This window comes from Psammomys obesus, unplaced genomic scaffold (assembly GCF_907164565.1).
Source record: "Psammomys obesus unplaced genomic scaffold, mPsaObe1.curated_primary_1811, whole genome shotgun sequence".
In the NCBI taxonomy this organism is placed as follows: domain Eukaryota; kingdom Metazoa; phylum Chordata; class Mammalia; order Rodentia; family Muridae; genus Psammomys; species Psammomys obesus.
In genome coordinates, this window is record NW_026591086.1 from 32,222,123 (window position 1) to 32,242,753 (window position 20,631).

The following is a 20,631-nucleotide window of genomic DNA, read 5'->3' on the forward strand; positions in this document are numbered from 1 at the left end:
ATGCTGCTTACTGGCTTGCTCTTCATGGCTTGCTCATCTTCCTTTCTTAAATAACCTAGAGCCATCCAAAAATGGTTGCCCCCACCATAATTCACTAACTGATCAAATAATATAAAGGTTTATCTATAGCCTTATACCATGGAAGCGTGTTATCTGTTGAGGTTTCCTGCTCTCAGATGACCATGCCATCTGCCAAGCTGACATAAAACTGGTAGCATAGTTTTGTTTTTACTTTTGCTGCATAATCCTGCATATGGAAGAACAGTTAAAACAGAGCATGTTGCTCATGTAGAAGGAATGACATCACTGTGCCTGCCAAACAGTGGACTGAAAATTAGTCCATTTTCCGTTTTCTTTTTTTTTTCATTGTGTCTTTTTTCACTTATTTTTCTGTGAAACTTTGCACCTTCATCTGAATCAATACTTATCAGTCAAAGAGGCAATTAAAATAAGACAATAGTCTATTGACCTACATTGTAGCTCTTTTTTATTACAGAATCTAATAGATACAAACTATTATGAACATGTTGTCAAAATACACTTCAGCTAATGCTCAATGAAGAGGCTTTAAACAACATAATTTATCTCACAAATTTTCTCCTAGATACGCCTGATATTTGAAGTATTCATATCTGTTGACTGATTGGTTTTGTAAAGAAGAAAAATAAGCTGTCATATATTAGTGACAGAGGTGGTTTTATAATTTTGTGAAACTCCTTGACATCAGTCTCCTACACTTTGATCCTGGATGATTGGATGATACTTCTTGATGAGTAAGAAATATCCTCAAAGACCCAGGTCTGGAGTTTTAGCTTTTGGAGCTGTTTTAAAGAATACGGTTTCACTAGAACAAGGGAGTTGCTGGGGGTGTAGGTCACATGGACAGGCCATTGAAGATTGTAGTGTACTGAAGCTGGTTTTGGGATCTTCACATGGCCACAAGGTGAACAGATGCTGATACTATCCCACAAATGGATGGAGCTACACCTTCCACATGGTCTATCTTAAAATAATGAGAGCAACACCATTTTCTAGATGGTGTTCCAAAGTTAACGTAAGCTGATCTGTCAGGCATTCTCTCAGAGAAACAAGACAAGTTATTAATACTGGGAACAGGATTCTATGTACCGTGATATTTACAGTTCAAAGGGAAGGTTTCTGAGTCTCTGAACCAATGTAGCTTTCAATGGAATTACATAAATTTCTTGGAGATGAAATCGTTTTAAAAAACAGAATTTATGAGGCTGGAGAGCTCAATAGTTAAGAAAGATTACTGCTCTATCAGTGAATGAGAATTCAGACCTCATCACCCAGGGACTGGGTCACAAAGAGCTGTTACTCAAACTTTAATGTATTCTACACTCTCTTCTGGACTCCATTGGTACCTTCTATCACAATGCATAATCGTAAAGATTAATAAATTAACAAATTAATAAAATTATTAATGATTTTATTTTAAATGTAAATGAGCTAGTAAAAGGACAAAAGGTATCTTATTTTTCTTAACTTTTATTTTTACACATTTGTTTTTTTATTTATTCTTATTTCCTTTTTATTTATTTTATATCCCAAGGGTGTCCCCTCCCTCCTCTCTTCCAAGTTCCCTCTTCTTCACTTCCTCTTCCCACTTCCCCTCTCCCTTTTCCCCAAGAAAAGGACATTACCCCCTCTTTCCATATCAACCATTCCCAGAATATCAAGTCATATCAGGACTGAGTATATCATCGACCCCTGAGGGCAGACAAGGCAGCCTTGCTGGGGGAAGTTATCTAAAAGCAATAGAGTCCATGTTAGAAACAGCTCCCCACCTCCACTTGCCATGCAAACTATATGAAGACCAAGCAGTTCGTCAGCTACTTGTGTGCAGGGAGCCCAGGTCCATATCATGCATGCTCCTTAATTGATGTCTCAGTCTCTGAAAGCTGCCATGAGACTGGGTTGGTTGTCTTTTTGGTCTCTTTCTGAGGTTCCTGTCCCCTCCAGGTTCTTCCATCTTTCCCTCAAGACTTCCACAGGCACAAGACCCTCAGAATTCTTCCCCACGCTTGGCTGTAAGTCCAAGCACTGTCTCTATCCTCTGCTGGCTGGCGAATCCCAGAGGACAGTCAGGTTAGGCCCCTGTCTAAAAGCATAGCAGAGTATCATTATTAGTGTAAGGGGCTGGCACTCAGTCTACCTTGAGGTGGGTCTCAGGTATTTTCCTGTATTTCTTTGAGTGCTTTGTTCATTTCCTCTTTATGTGCCTCTAATAACTGGATAAACATAGATTTGAGATCATGTGTTTCTAATAAATTATCATACCTATTAATTTTGGGGGTTGCTGTCAAAGCCACGATGTCCCGAGTTTTGTTGGATGTGTTCTTATGCCAACCTCTAGCCATCTGCTTTTCAGTAAACTTTGCTTGAGTCTGTAATTCAGACTGGGTCTGTCTCTCTCTGGTGTCTGCCATGCTTGGGGCAAGTGGAAGTGCAGAGGGGTTGAATATTCACCACTCTCAGGCCTGGAGATGTCCACAGGTGACCTGTATGGTCATGGGTTGTCCCTTCTCACCCAGGAAGCCTCAAAGTTGATGTTCTGGCTTCAGCTACCCCTCCACTCACCAATTTCCGAGTTCTGGATCCTGTGCCTCTCAGATACTGTGTGAGCTGCTTGCTGCCATCCTGGACTCCAAGGAAGGGGGTTTCAATCAAGGTATATAATTAATAAATTGTAAAGAAAAAAATAAAAACAAAGAAATCATGAAATAAAAACAAATGGATAGAGCTAGAAAATATCATTCTAAGTGAGGTAACTCGGACACAGAAAAATACACATGGTATGTACTCATTTATAAGTGGATATTAGATCTGTAGAAAGATAACATACTACAATACACAGACCCAAAGAAGCTAAGTAACAAGGAGGTCTCAAGTGAGGGTGCCAGGATATCACTGAGAAGTTGAAATAGAAGAGACAGCAGAAGTGGATGAAGAGAGGGAACTGAGCAGGAGATGGAATGAGGAGGGAAGCAAGGTGGGGATCATAAGTGGGAAGAAATCGGGGGGAGATGAAAGAGGTTGAGAACAAGAAAGGTTTTTGAGGGGGAGACATGTCTTTGTCAAGCTGGAGACCTGTAAAAGGGTATGCTCCTGGAGGGACATGGATGTGACTGTAGTTGAGGTTCCTCACAGGGAAGGGAGTAACATGAAGACTGAAGTGACCGTCATTTAGCCAAGCAAGACTAGTGAAAAGAGGGAAACAACAACCCACAGAAAATATCCGTGACCCATTTATTTATAAATTACACATTTTCTTACTTACGGTTTCTATTGCTTTAAAGGGACACCATGAGCATGACAACTCTTACAGCGGGAAACATTTAATTTGGGTTGGCTTACATGTTCAGAGGTTTAGTCCATTATTGTCATAGAGAGAAACATGACTGTGCACAGGCAGACGGGTACTGGAGGAGTAGCTGAGAGTTCTACTAGAGAGAACCAGAGAGAAAGAGAGTCCCAGGACCTGGTTTGAGCCTTTGAAACATCAAGTCCCATCTCTAGTGACACACTTCCTCCGACAAGATCACACCTTCTTCAACAAGGCCACACCTCCTAATAGTTCCACACCCTGGTGACCAAGCATTCAAATCTATAAACCTCTAAGTACCATTCATATTCAAACCACCCCACATATAATACTGATGTGTATATATCCATATATACACATACCCCCACAAAACACATATATGTATGTTTATTTTTACATATGCACATATATTGTAAACAACTAATATAAGTTTTATCTGCATAATTGTTATTTTAGTGATGAGAACACCTTTACTCTCTTGGTATATTTTGAGGATAAAATGTTTATTTACAAAGGATGAATTAGATTCCTGAGAAAAGTGATACAAGACAGTGACAAAAAAAGGGAAGAATGTTTTTTGTCTGATATTTATAATAGTATAATATCAGTTTGGGGGTCTCAAGATTGTTTTAATAATGTAGTAAATATATTCTCCTGGAATTTCTGTGAATTCACTCCAACATAATAAAATAAGATTTATTTGGAACTTTCATACATAGATTGTCTTACAAATATTTAATCAGTTTGATAACTGTAAGTCTTGTTATTTAACTTTTGTAGAAGCTCTAATATTAGAACATCTTTCTAATGACAAAAATGATTAAAGTTTGAAATGTTAGATTTAGAGACTTAATCAGAATATAACCATTTTGTAAGTATTTAAACTGGAATGAGGATCTTGTTCTACTTAAAGCTACAGTGTATTATTATTCTTCAATTTTTCTGACTGAGTAAAACTTAGGAATGCAAATATACCAAGACTTTACCATTCTGTTGGTTTATGTATTAGCAAATATATGTTGAATATTTCTTTGAAACTTAAAACGCCTATGCCCATGTCTCTGTGAAGAAATATGGATGTTATGAATTTTGTTTGAAGGACTCTTGCTTCCTGATACTGTTTACTCTCTGTTGGGAATATAAACAAACAAACAAACAAAATTATTTTAACAGACAAGATAGAGAATAGACTCTATCTCTTTCTTACAACACTGTAATGAAGAATTTCTATTTTTGAATTGTGAAAAGAAAATTTAAACACACATCAGAATATATGAAGAAAAGAAAGTTAAAGGATAGAATATTTTTCCTCCACATATAAAGGACATTATTACGATAGTAAATATTTTCAGTGTGAAGGTTGTACATACTTTAGTATATACATTCTCTCTGCTCTGTGTACTTCCCTATATAACTTTCCTAACATAGGCTGATTAAGAATGGGCCATAGAGCTCAAGTAATTTCATTTGCTTTATGTATGGAATAGAAAATGAGAAGCTTAACAAAGCCATACTCTAAAACTTTAACAATGGTCCTGTTAGTGTCTTCTAAAATCTGCCTTTGAAGTTTGTCCACATTTACACAACTGATAAAATTTGATCACATGGTTTCAATGAATACAATGTAGATTTGATTTAAAAAGTATTTGGTAAAACGATAAGTGATTATAACTTGTCTAGGGAAGCATTTTAGTATGACACTAGAAGGAAATAACACACAAAATAATTGGGAGCCATCTTGTCTGTGACAACATATTCTTTAAATGTTGGTCTGTTTTAGCTGACTTTGATGTGATAGTTTTTATATAATACTTTATTTTGTCTTATTTTAAAGAGTGAAAGAATAAATGAGTGAATGAATGTAAACCTAGACACTAGGGTAAGAGTTATCAATGAAACTGTCATCTACATCTCCTGAGAGAGATAAATCATTTTTTCTTCAGTTGAAAGACAATGGGTAAATTAATCAACACAGGATATAGCTTATATTGAGGAGTAATTGATCAACAAATAATCAATTCTATAGTTTTGTAAGTATGTGCCTTTATTTGGTTCCAGCTACTATTTTTAAATTTATTTTTTTATTAATTACAGTTTATGCACTTTGTATTTCAGCTGTAAAATCTGAACACCTAAAGAAGCTAAGCAAGAAGGAGGACCCTGAGTAAGATGCTCAATCCTCACTCATTCAGGCAAATAGGATAGATATCAGAAGAGGGAAAAAACAGGGAACAGGACAGGACCCTACCATAGAGGGCCTCTGAAAGACTCTACCCAGCAGGGTATGAAAGCAGATGCTGAGACTCATAGCAGAACTTTGGGCAGAGTCCGTTATTATGATGAAAGAAAGGGGAGATAGAAAGACCTGAAGGGACAGGAGCTCCACAAGGAGAGCAACAAAACCAAAAATCTGGGCAGAGGGGTCTTTTCTGAGACTGATATTCCAAACAAGGACCATGTGTGAAGATAACCTAAAACTCTTGCACAGACGTAGCCCATGGTATTTTGTTTTTTGGTTTCTTTGTATGTATTTTTTGGAGGTGATGCTATAATTTGGTTTCTAGATTTTAGGCAATTGGGAAGAAAATATGATCAAAATATAACTAGAATTCCTAAATATTAAAAATATGAAAAATACAGAAGAGTGTAATTCAAAAATTTTTTACCTGAAATTTTAGAATTTTAATTTACAAACCAAATCACATTTAAAACCCAATTCAATGATCATTGGAATCTTATATTACCTTCTTTTTTTAATTTAATTTTATTTTATTAATTACACTTTATTCACTTTATATCCCCCCCATAGGCCCCTCCTTCCTCCCCTACTGGTCCCATCCTCCCTCCCCCTTCTTCGTACATGCCCCTCGCCAAGTCCACTGATAGAGGAGGTCCACCTCTCCTTCCTTCTGATCTTAGTCTATGAGATCATATCAGGAGTGGCTGCATTGTCACCTTCTGTGGCCTGGTAAGGCTGCTACCCCCTCATGGGGAGGTGATCAAAGGGCAGGCAATCAGATTATGTTGGAGGCAGTCCCTCCTCCCATTACTATGTAACCTACTTGGACATTAAACTGCCATGGGCTACATCTGTGCAGGGGTTCTAGGTTATCTCCATGTCTGGTAAATGGTTAGAATATGAGTCTCTGGGAAGACCCCTGTGTTCAAATTTTCTGGTTCTGTTGCTCTCCTTATGGAGTTCCTGACCTCTCGAGTTCTTACTATTTCCCACTTCTTTCATAAGATTCCATGCACTCTGCCCAACAGTTGGCCATAAGTCTCAGCATCTGCTTTGATAGTCTGCAGGGCAGAGCCTTTCAGAGACCCTCTGTGGTAGGTTCCTAGATTGTTTCCTGTTTTCTTCTTCTTCTTCTTCTTCTTCTTCTTCTTCTTCTTCTTCTTCTTCTTCTTCTTCTTCTTCTTCTTCTTCTTCTCTTTGCCTTTCCTTTCAGGATGAGGATTGAGCGTTTTAATCAGGGTACTGTCTCTTGATTAGTTTCTTTAGATGTACAAATTTTAGTAGGTTTATCCTATGTTATATGTCTATATGTGTGAGTATTTAACGTCTGTGTCTTTCTGCTTCTAGGACATCTCACTCAGGATGATCCTTTCCAGGTCCCACCAATTACCTGCAAATTTCATGATTTCTTTATTTTTCATTGCTGAGTAAAACTTCATTGTGTAGATGTATCACAATTTCTGCATCCATTTTTCGGTTGACAGGCATCTGGGCAGTTTCTAGCTTCTGGCTGTTACAAATAAAGCTGCTACAAACATGGTTGAGCAAAGGTCCTTATTGTATATATACTTGAGAAAGTTTTGGATATATGCTTAGGAGTGGTATAGCTGGATCTTGAAGAAGTGTTATTCCTAGTTGTCTGAGAAAGCGCCAGATTGATTTCCAGAGTGGTTGTAAAAGTTTACATTCCCACCAGCAGTGGAGAAGGGTTCCCCTTTCTCCACAACCTCTCCAGCATGTGTTGTCACTTGAGTTTTTCATATTGGCCATTCTGATGGGTGTAAGTTGACATCTCAGGGTCCTTTTGGTTTGTATTTCCCTAATGGCTAATGACATTGAGCATTTCTTTAAGTGTTTCTCTGCCATTTGATATTCCTCTACAGAGAGTTCTCTGTTTAGCTCTGTTCCCCATTTTTTTATTGGATTACTTGGTTTGCTGCTTTTCAGCTTCTATAGCTCTTTACATATACTGGATATTAGCCCTCTGTTAGATAAAGGGTTGGTGAAGATTCTTTCCCAAACTGTAAGCATTCGTTTTGTTTTGATGATGTTGTCCTTTGCTCTACAGAAACTTTTCAGTTTCATGAGGTCCCATTTATTGATTGTTGCTCTTAGAGTCTGTGTTGTTAGTGTTCTGTTCAGGAAGTTGTCTCCTGTACATATGAATCCTAGGGTTTTCCCCACTTTTTCTTCTAACCGATTTAATTAGTCTGGTTTTATGTTGAGGTCTTTGATCCCTTGGACTTTAGTTTTGTGCAGGGTGATAAGAATAGATCTATATGCATTTTTCTACATGTAGACATCCACTTAGACCAGCACCAATTGTTGAAGATGCTATCTTTTTTCCATTTATGTTTTTGGCATCGTTGTCAAAGATCAGGTATCCATAAGTGTGTGGGTTTATTTCTGGGTCTTATGTTTGGTTCCATTGATCCACCATTCTGTTTCTATGCCAGTACCATGCAGGTTTTATTACTGTTGTTTTACAGTCCAGCTTGAGATCAGGGATGGAGATACCTCCAGAAGATCTTTTCTTGTATAGGATTGTTTTAACAATCCTGGGTTTCTTGTTATTCCATATGAAGGTGAGAATTTTTCTTTCCACGTCTGTAAATAATTGTATTGGTAATTTGATGGGAATTGCATTGAATCTGTAGATTGCTTTTGGTAAGATGGCCATTTTTACTATATTAATGATGCCAAGCCATGAGGATGGGAGATCTTTCCATCTTCTGATATCTTCTTCTAATTCTTTCTTTAGAGACTTGAAATTATTTTCACACAAGTCTTTGACTTGCTTGGTTAGGGTTACTCCGAGATACCTTATGTCATTTGTGGCTATTGTGAAGGGTGTTGTTTCCCTAATTTCTTTCTCAGCCCTTGTGTATACAGTAGGGCTACTTATTTTTTTGAGTTAATTTTGTATCTGTTCACTTTGCTGATGGTGTTTATCAGCTGTAGGATTTCCCTGGTAGAGTTTTGGGGGTCACTCACTTATACTATCATATCATCTGCAAATAGTGATAATTTGACTTCTTCATTTCCTATTTGTATCCCCTTGATCTCCTTCAATTGTCTTATTGCTCTAGCAAGGAGTTCCAGAACTATGTTGAAGAGATATGGAGAGAGTGGGTAGCCTTGTCTTGTCCTTGATTTCAGTGGGATTGCTTTAAGTTTCTCTCCATTTAGTTTGATGTTGGCTATAGGCTTGCTGTATTTTGCCTTTACTATGGTTAGATATGTGCCTTGTATCCCTGGTCTCTCCAATACTTTAAACATGAATGGATGTTGGATTTTGTCAAATGCTTTTTCAGCATCTAGGAAGGTTGTCATGTGCTTTTTTTTCTTTCAGTTTGTTATCTTCTTATATAGAGAATGTAAAATAATCCCATTTCATAAAATTCTGTGCTTGAAATTCTTTTTAATTTTATTTTTACATTAATTTATTAAAATGTATTCACTTTGTATCCCTGCTGCAACCCCCTCTCTAGTCTCCTCCCAGTACCTCCCACCTTCCCACTTCTCCCCTATGCCCTTTCCCTAGTCCCCTGATAGGGGAGGACCTCCTCCCCTTATACCTGATCCTAGCTTATCAGGTCTCATCAAGGCTGGATGCATCATCTTCCTATGTGGCTTGGTCTCACCTCCCAGGGTGAGGTGATCAAAGAGCCAACTGCTGAAATTCTTTAATAAATAAAATTTTGAAACACACTACCTGATGCTTGTATTGATTTATTAAATAGATTTTTATATTCCTACTTTTTTTACAATAATTTAAGAATTTTAATTTTTTCCTGATAATCAATTTTTTAATTTAATTTAATTTTATTAATTACACTTTATTCACTTTGAATCCCCCCCATAAGCCCTCCCTCCTCCCCTCCCTGTTCAACCCTTCCCTTCCCCTTCTTCATGCATGAACCTCCCCAAGTCCACTGATAAGGGAGGTCCTCCTCTCCTTCCTTCTGATCTTAGTCGATCAGATTACATCAGAAGTGGCCGCATTGTCATCTTCTGTGGCCTGGTAATGCTTCCCCTATGTTTGGGCTATTTGTAGGGACTTCTTTTCTAGGGATTAAAGTGCTATTGTTTAGTGAATGCATTAATGAGAATGTGACTAATTATGAACATTAACAGTAAAGATTATGGGAAGGACGACATTTTTTATGCATAAAGAAACTGCAGTGTTGAAGCTTTAATCTGAAATTAATGAATGTAACATGTAATAGATAACAGAAAAAAAATAGTCACAGGGAAGAAACACAAGCTATTATCCCTGCAAACAATAAAGAAATGAGACAAGAAACAGTGAATGAAAAGTTTCCATTGTGCTTTTCAGGCTTGAGACACTGCTAGAACCAGATACCAGACTCTACAGATCACATGCTTCCCATAGCATCTCTATACATCTCAGCTCTGACACCGCTTTTTTCCCCCCACCCTTTATGCCTGCCTATTCATTCATTCATTTGTGGGGAACTCTGAGGACAATTTTTAGAAATATATTTTTACAACATCCTTTTTCATCATCTTCATTTCAGTTATTCTTGAAATGAGAAATACAGTTTAGTAAGCCAATGTGTCTATAGAATGTATTATGATATGGACAAGCACTAAATTTTGGGAAATCAAAGAATGAACACTGGCTAATGTTATGATAGTTGACATTAAGGTAAAGCTTTTATTGCATGCATATGTTGTGTTTTATTACAGATAAATCAGATAAAAATGCTATTAGAAAAGTAGTAACATGTAGCTGAAGGCCTGGTGTGCTGTAAGGAAATAATAAAATATGTTTTCCAGGAAATGTGGGAAGTGGCATGACAATAAGAGAGAAAAAATTTTTTACAATCAAACACTACATCTAAGTGAGGTGATTTGAAAATTAAAAACAAAGACATATCAAGTCAATAAGGGAAAATAGGAATGAATAAGTAATTATTAAGAAGAATTTGGGTCTTCAAATCAGTTCAAGATTGATAAAATGACATGACAAAAAGGTTTTTAATTCAACACGTAGAAGGAGAAATAGTACACTAGGTGTTACCTCAGTGTTAAAGTGACGCTGTGAGCTAGCAGAAGCAGGACTGATATTTGGGGTACAAATTTTTAATGCCCCTTTAAAATAGAGCTAATTAGATAGCCTGAAGAATGTACAGCAAGGTGTGAGAAAGATGATTTACAAGTTATTTCTGGGCTCTGTTCTGAAAAATCAAGACCATAGATTTCTCTATAAACTTAGGCTTGCAAAAATATGAAATGAGCAGTTTTATAGGAAATAATGGCCGGTGGTGGTGGATAGTACGTAGAGGGGCTAGCGACCGCCTTTTGAAATCATATAATTCATTTTCTTGAGGCACTAGAAAGAGATCGTTGCCTGAACAGCAGGACAATGATAGAAGTAATGAGTATCTGGAAAGTGAAGAGACCGTAAAATAATGTTTTGGTAGAGTAGAGAATGGAATAGACAGATGCAGAGCAGCAAGTGGGCAGTGTTGAGCAATCACCTTTGCTTGTCAGTACTGCAATTAAAGACTAGGAAGTCAGTTAAAGACTAGGGTGGTCAGATGTTGTCTCCAGTCTCATTGTGTCTCATGCACAGTCAGAATAAAGATTAAATCTGAGAAAAATGTATTATTACTCAAGAAGTTATTCCACAAACACAGAGGCAAGCATTCTAACGGTATTCAGAAAGGAGGTATTCTCAACCTTGGCCATAATGTACACTGTGTAAAGAAAAGATTAGCAAAGTCTGGGTTTAGAATGAAAAAAAAAGCGTAATCATCATTACACAAATTTTCTTTGTGTCTAAAATTTGTTAGTGTTACTCCTCTGGAGAAAATAGTCTACAGAGATAAATTGAAGCCTCACAACAGATGTATTAATTTAATAAAACTGAGTTACAATTTGCAAATACACACTTTCCTATTTAAGATGCTTATTCTTCACAAATATTTTTAAATCAACATTAATAATGAAAATAATAAGAATTATTATTTGGTGTCTTTGGTCCTACCTTATGAACATATGCTTGTGTTTTTAAACATATATAGCAAAGGTGAAGCAAGAAATAGGAGGAGTCCTATATCATACTTTACATGTTCCTAAGACTTGATTATATATCTGTGCATCAATTAGGTAATCATTCAGTGATCACTTTAAATGTGCTTGTAGAATGAAATTTTTTTTTTAAAAAAAAAAAAAGCTATTTTATTTTAAATCAAAGTGCAGTGTGTCCTATACAGGACAAGGAAAAGTAAATGTTTCTCCTCTGTATTCAGTTTCTATAAAGAAGATGAAAAATATCATCTAGAGGACAGTATTTCTTTCAAGTTAAAGGTCACAATTTACTCAATAGACAAGGGAATTTTTTCTTCCTCAAAATTCATTTTTTAAGCTTAGAGACCATGAAGAGCTGTGATTCATGTTGCTACGGTAGACTGGGTTGTGATATATCTGAATTTCATCAATATATGGTAGAACTAATCCAGAAAAGTAAGTTACAATCCTTAGAGTCCAACTGCAAACAGCTATCATTTGGGAAAAAAAAGTAGAAGCCATAAAAAAATAAAAATCACCCACACAGACTAAGTAAGTACTGAAAATGAGCCTCATTAGTATCAACTGAACTTAGAGCATGGTTCTTTTCATAATTTCTACAAGTATACTAATCCTTAATCATGTGTTATATCTATTATCATGGACTCAAGTTGCTTTAATCAATCGGATTTCTGATGACATTTTTTTTACATTAGATAATTCAAATCAAGTGAAAATAAGTAATATCAGTGGATGATTTTAAATGAAGTCAGATTAGGTGATGAAGTTTAGGGAGGGGACAAATAAAAAATATGTAAAGAAACCAAAAAAATCACTGGAAGTTTTGTACTACCTACTCACAATAAAATGTAGACAATTTCTCTAAATAACTAAACAGCCTTTTGTGTTAGCTTAAATGCCAAAGAAATAATATGTCACACTCGAAAAAAATGCAAGTGATGGGCTTAAGCCAGAGCTAATTTGATTCTCCAGTGAGGAGTTACTTTAGAACCACTGTATTCAATTTCCTTACTATGCATACATTTAGTCCATACTCATATTTATAGAATTACACCAGCATAATTTCAGTTACCAAATTTATACATTTCACTATTCAACAAAAGAAAAACATTCACGCATTTTCTCTTTTGGAACTGAAAAAACAGCAACAACAAAAATGTTCCACTAGAACCCTGACAATGCAGCCACTTCTGATGAGAACTGATAAACTAAGATCAGAAAGAAGGAGAGGAGGACCTCCCTTATCAGTGGACTTGGGGAGGGGCATGCATGCAGAAAGGAGGGGAGGGTGGGACCTGGAGAGGAGGAGGGTGGGGCTTATGGGGGGATACAAAATGAATAAAGTATAATTAATAAAAGTTAAATAAAAAAATTAAAAAAAAAAGTTCCTCTAGAATCCTATCAAACTCCTCCTCAGTGTCTGGTCATTTAAGGAAGATTTTGTGTGGCTCTAGACCAATGGATCTTTACTAGTTTGCTTGTGTAGTAACATCTGGGAGCATATGGGCAGGTATTCTGGTTTTCACAACAGGGACGGCAGTGTTGGCACCTCATAGAGAGCAGACTTAGATTTCTGCTTAACATCCTAAACAATGTATTTTAGTCCCCTCCAGAACCAATTCAAGTTCTTCTCCAATAAGAATAATGCCAAGAAGAAAAACTAACTTTAACTTTAGTTAGACCCAACCTTGGGTTATGTTCTAAGAGACCTCAGAGATGTGTGAGGAATCTATTAGTTAAGACACTATTATTACTGTGGCAAAGAGACAGAAACACTGTAACCAGCGAGAATAACAATACATTTTCTCACACATGACACATAAGTTCATAGTTTCACACTGACCTGCCATGAATAAGCAGTCTTCCAATCATCTGGGGACAAATTAAAATTTTCCTAATCAGTGACTTCACGTTTTCATATGGATGCTGAATGTTTAATACATAGGCGACAAAAAAAAATGCTATTTAAAACCATTTGGAAAACAATGGATATAGAATATTCTTTCTAGCTCTGGTGAAATATTGGCATTTGGGTCCAAAAAATACTCTTTCATTTCACTTTTTTTAAGTTTTTATTGACTCTTTGCAAAGTTTACATCATGCAGGTCAATCCCACTTATCTCATTGTCCCTCCATCCCTGTCCTCCACCCTTGCAATCACCTCCCTAAAGAAAACAAAGAGTAAAAATTAAAAACAACATAAAAGAGAAAAAAATTACATAAAATGAAAAATGTGAAATAAACATCTTTGGAAACTATGGTGTGTCATGGTGTCACACCAGATATCTATCCTTCTGTCCTAATGGCTTTATTTGCAAATGTTCATTGCAATGAGTCATTGATATGGTTCAAGGTCGCTGGTTCTTGCTCTACTATACTGGATCTTCACTAGAGCTTCTCTCAAATCTATTGCTATTGTCCCATTTCTTAGAGATCCTGTAACTTTGGTTCTTTAGGTCTGACCGTGAACTCCAGTTGCTATAGATGGAGTAGGTGTTGGCATTGGTCAACTCAAGACTCTGGATCTGAGCCTGTGTCTATGTTGTTCACTCACCAACTCTCTTTTGTCCATGCCACCAAGGCCAGATCTCCAGCACTCTTCCATATTACGGGGTAGGAACTGGTCAGCTCTCCTGCTCTCCCTCTTTACCTCGCTCTCTCATGCCTATGTCACCAGGGTCACCTCTACTGCATTGCCCCGGTGAGGTGTGGAGCCCGCTCTATGCAGTGCTGCAGCCCGCAAGAGGAGGGGTCGGCTCACCCGCAGCACCCTGGTGAAGGTGGGGCCAGTTCATCCACAGCCACTACAGGGGTGGAGAGCTACACCCCTCACCTGCTGCAGCACTTACCACATATCACCACGTATCACCTGGGCAGTCAGGAGAGCTGGCCTTTGCAGCTTGGACATACACAAGCGGACTCTGAGGACAGGATCGCGAGAGAGCTGGCTGAGTCCCCTAGCCTGAGCAGTGAGGGAAAGCTGGTCATTTTCAGTTGTAACCTGGAAAACTATGCTTTTATGGGTGACTGTACAAACTTTATTTTTTTCTATGGGATCATACACTCCCTGGGATACTGTGTTTTAATTTTTGTATCACTTCCCACTCCACGGATTTTCTATAACATCCATACAAGATATTAAACAATCACATACAAAGGATTTTTTAATTATTTTTATTTTTATTAATTACAGTTTATTCACTTTGTATCCCCTCTGTAGCTCCCTTCCTCCACCCCTCCCAATCCCACCCACCCTCTTCCCCACCCCTCTCCCCCTCTCAGTCCACTGATAAGAGAAGTCCTCATCCCCTTCCCTCTGATCCTAGTCTATCAGGTCTAGCAAAGACCTGTGCATTGACATTTGAAAAAGTAAAATAGAAGTGATATTGTAACATATCTAAGATTAAAGAAGCATGTTCCACAATTAAAATTATTGTGTTACTTACATCATGTTGCTGAGATAAAATGCCTGAAGTAATGGTTTTATTACCTTCCCATTCTAGAAGGAGGTTCCATCAAAGCCCAAAAGCTGGGAACCACAGCAGCAGGCAGCAGAGACACAAAACCGAGAAATCACATATTCAACCTCAAATAGGAATCAGAAAGGCAAAATGATATGAGGGAGCCGTGGCATATGTGGCATATTTCCTACAGTCAGGCTTCATTTTCTATGAGTCCCATAACCTTGACAAACAGTGCCACCAAAGGGTACCAAGTGTTCAAGTACTTGCACTTATAGAGGACATTTTTCAGTGAAACTTCCATATGTATTACCTGTAATGTCTACATTAAATATAGGTTTTGAACTAAAAATTTAAGAAAATCCCTACTCTTATTGGAGATAAAATCCCCCAAGTGTGTTTGAAAGCCAGACAACAATAGTTTCTGTGTTATTCACGGGAGAATGTATAGATTCCTGTTGAGACTTAGCAGGGCAGCAGTGTGACAGTTCCCATGCTGCTGCTATAACCTACTGTTCCAGTTGTGTCCCATCCGTTTATAAAACAAAATAGGTTGTATGCAAACAATAAGAGGGAAGAATTTTGTTCTGATATCCATTTCAGAGTCCTTGAAGATGAATATGCACAGTGCAATGTACTTAGTTTCTAATGATCCCAAAGATGTTAGACTTGCAGAATTAATTAAACAGCCATAATAAATTATACGCAATATTTCCCACAGAGTTGACTCACAGATTTAGTAATCATACATCCCCAGATTACTGTTAAGATATGAAATTATTGGTTTTACATGATAGGTGAATAACCATTTTCACCTAATTAGACTAGATTAAGAGAAGTGGAATGCTTTCCAACTAGTAATGGAAGAGAGTGTAATCTTTCATCAAGGGCAGAATCATGCTAATGTCTAATGCTGTCTAGTTACCATGACAAATAGGTTGTGGTACATGCACACTTTAATTATTAACACAGAAGTCACTGAAATTGAAGTATCGCTCTTAGAGCTATTACTGCTGAAATGACCCACTTAATAGTGACCATGGTATCAAAGTATGGATTTAAATTGGTAATTAATAATAGTACGTTACTGAAAATGTTAATACAGAAGTTCAACAAAAATGCTAACTATGTATCAAATACCCAGACCCTCTATTGACATATAAATATGTATGACTTGTGCTAAGTGATTGGTAGATTTTAACATAAAAAGGTGACAAGAATAAAATCATGTCTTAACCAGCCTGTAAGAAATCAATTAATGAACTCAAGGCTTATTTTTTTCATTTTTAATTATTTTGATATAAAATCTGCAGAAAAAAATTTTATTACAACTTACACAGGTACATTAAATGGAAATGAGAAATAACTTCACATTTTACAAAACCTGACACTTTCTGTGAGAATTTGAGGGATATTCACTGGAAGGTAAGCTACAGATCACCTTTTTCAAACACAAATAATTATGTCTGCCACATTTTTTCTTTTTATATATTTTTTCCAAATGAGGGCTATATAAATGGCAAAAGGGTTACATGCTCAATTAAGCTGTGGAACAGAACTATAAAGTCCATTACAGTAAAAAATATATATATAATCAAACTTTAAAGATAATTTTCTTACTGTTGTCCTTGATAATCATTAATGAAGCTTGGAATTAATTGATCTTTTAATTGGTTTACTTTCTACCTGTTTTATTTTATTCATTTATAATTTTACCGGTTCCTTAACTTTTTTAAATGTTTTGACCATGTTCACTTCTTCCAGGTTCATCCTACATGGTTATTCATCACCCAAATCCTTGTCTTCTTTCTATTTCATATCTATCAACTCCAATTTGTGTTGTCTCCATCTTTCTGGTTGTACGGTTTTCCAATAGAATATGGTTAATATATGGTCTACACATAGATAAAACCGACTGACCATTTCCCAGCAACTTTTAGTTTCTAAAATCCCCATGGGTAGGTGTGATATTTGCTTCCCAATTCCACCCTCCTTACTGGGGATTTGGTTTCTGACCCTTCTTTTAAAATCCTAGAGTCTTTGGCATTGGGAATAGAATAGTTTTTATATTCTTCAGTCCAAACCTTCCACAGCCTCTCTCTCTCTCTCTCTCTCTCTCTCTCTCTCTCTCTCTCTCTCTCTCTCATTTCTTATACAACTAGAATGCCTCCCAGTTCTTCTCACCTCCACATTCTCTGTCTGACACTCATTATTCTATACTCCTTGAGCAGTTGAAGGTCTTTTTGTTAATCGCCATCTACTGCAAGTAGAAACTTATATGATGAGAGCTGATGCAATTTCTATCAATGTATAGTTATCACAATAAAGCGTTAGATGTTGGCAGAATTTTATATCCACTTGTTACTGTGCTCTTCCCTAGGACCTAGGACCTGTATTTCTGCAGATTCTTGACCCACTAAAGGTCTCCCGTATGGGTTTCATCTTGTGCAGAGGGACTTTAACGCAATTAGAAAGTGCTTGCTCATTCAGTCACAAGTGCACCGATGGACTTATCTTGCCAAGGTAGGTGTTACTGGAACTTGTGGGTATCACGGCTGGGAAAGGTTAATTATTAAGTTCCTCCTCTGGTAGCATGAGTAGCTCTCTCCAACACTGTGGAACTTTCATTAGAGATGAAAATGCAAGATCAATAAGTGAAACTGTATTTTTTTGTTCATGTTGACTTACAGCATCCAAATATGTTGGACAATTTAAAATAAAAAATAGACCATAGTCAGTCTCTTAATTATACTTTTAAAATTACACTTTCAAAAAACAACAATTGTTCGTGTAATTAATAAAAGTTAAATAAAAAATTAAAAAAACCAACAACTATTGTATTGTTTTCACAATGGTCAGTACAAACAACATATATATGTGTTCATTTAGACCTAACTTTAAAAAAATGTACTATAGAAATTAGAAGTTGAAAATCAAATTTTAATGCATTATTTGATAAGACTGCAGTCAAATTATCATGTTGAAGTACAAGAACAAATTATTCGAAACCATTTTATAGATAGGCATACACAAGCATGCATCTTTTAAAACCTTTCCTTCTGTGACTAATCTTTAACCTTATTTACTAAGCTAATGTTGCAATAGTTTCTCATCAAGACTGTTAGGTTTATTCTTTCAACAACTTGACATGACTAAAAACTGTATGATCTTCAACACTTCTTCTGACCTGTACTGATGACATTTGCCATTGCCGTTACACTGCAGTGTTCTCTTGCTCTGCAAAAGGTCACCAAATTTGCCACTGAGGAGATTCTCAGCATGCTACTCTGCAGAGCTACAATGTCAGCACAACATGCCTACTTCCTCGAGACACATTGCAAATGGTAATGTTTTTGCCAACTCAATTGTATGACATTCAATGAGGAAACACCATGTTTATAAAAATTTCCCAAGTTTCTTTATCACATGAATTGGATTGCTTCTGTGACTGCTGCTTTTGGAAAAAGCATAATGTATATACCATGCTGATGCATTCATTAAAAACTTATACTATATTATCTACAAAGCTTGAATCTTAGAATATTCTAAATTACATCTGAGTATAAGTTAATTCTGAAGACATGAAAGATCTGAATCTATTTTGAAAGTTGTTCTTGATATGCTTCTATGAAATATTTTACTTGATAATTTAGAAAATATAAATATATACACATATGCATAAATTTAGAAAATTGTAAACTTTAACTTGTTCTGTTCCACAACCAATTATAAGCTTGTGCTTTTACCAATAGTAATCCATTGGTCTATATGAGGTAGCATTTCAGGTTTTTTAAAATGTTTATATGTGCATACTATATCATGCTTTTATTAAGGAAGGACTATTCCAAATCTAAGTTTCCTACATAAAAAGGTTGTATGCTTTGTTTTTTAAATGTATTAACATGAATTTCTGTTATGAAATAAATTCTTAAAATGTGGGAAACTTCTGTCTAGAATCTCCTTACTCAAACACTAATTATTAGCATTGCTCACATATTATTATGTATTTTCATAATATTTTATACAAAATATTTTTATTTTTAAACTGTTCCATGAATGTTTTGCATATTTTCTTAAGTATTCATATTTAATTATGTATCTCTTTATGTATTCATTGAATTTAATTTTTGTATAATATATTTTCACTATATTCTCCTCCCATAACTTCTTTTAAAATACAAGTATTTTGTGTTTTGAATTTTCTGTTTCAATACAGCAAAAAGTTAATCATAGTTAGAACTTGGCAAGGTCTCATGAGAGCTGAACCACAAGTGATGACTCATGTATATATTTCTTGTTGTGAGGCCTTTAGATTTCATACGGATTTGGATATGCCAAACAGAGACACTTGGAACATACTGTGACATCAATACCTTAACGGAATGTATATATCATTTTATATTCAACCTGCTCTCTACTGTGTTTCTTTTTAAGACCAAGAATCAAATATTCCCAATAAAGAACAACTTTAATAATTGTACTGGGTTTTAATTCTGTCCATTGTAGTTCTGTGAATAAAAGTCATGCTTCATTATAAATTAATTGTATGTTAATTACTAAGTTTTCATTTAATAAATATGTAAAAATTTGCCAAATATGAAAATTATATTAAATTTAATTTTATAATACAATGTTTGAAAGCAATGTAAGATTGTTTTAAAATTTGTATTAAATTTATATGCAATCATTTAAATGTCTTATGACTTTTCAAACAAATAAAATCAATCTAGTCCTTCTAATTCAATTCTCTGTGTCAGTTTAGAATAATAATTTATCTGTGCATAACCACATTCCTAAGTATGTTTTGCTTAAATAAAACAGCTAAAACTTTTATTTATTGTTGTTTTGATATTAATTCATTTTATAAAAATATGTCTTTCTTCAAATATTCTTTTGTTTTCATTATAGATTTCTTATCTTTTGAAAATAGAAGACACATATTAAGTCAGGTTTGCATTATGATTTCTGTGCACATGCATTGGTGTGCGTAATTTTTTAAATTTCTGTGTTTTTCATTTTAAATGTTTTGTCCTCAAAGTACATTGCTGTTAGCTAAATAGCTCAATATATGTCACTAACATGCAGCTATTCCAGCTAATGAATGGCTTCAACTGTTACTTTCTGAGATTTTCCTCGTTTTCACTTGGTTAATATTTTCAGTAATGTATTGTGTTCCAATCAAAAGAACTCAAGCCTCATCAGAGAAGCTTCTATTTTCAATAAATGGCAATTAACACAGAGATGCACAAACAAGGGAAGTTCAGAAAATGAGAAACTGCATATTGCACAGCCTTAAATAGAACGTTTGTATCTTGCCCACCAATTCCAAGGCTCATGCGTCATTTCTGAAGAGGAAGCAGAAACAGTGTAAGGGCCAGAGCTGGCTGATGACTACAACTAAACAATGCTTTTGGTAATAGCACTGCACCTGCACATTTTGAACTCACTACAGATATCATGGCACGCAGAAGACCTGTAAACGCTTCATGCAAACCAAATGGAGTTGGGAAAAACATCTAATCACT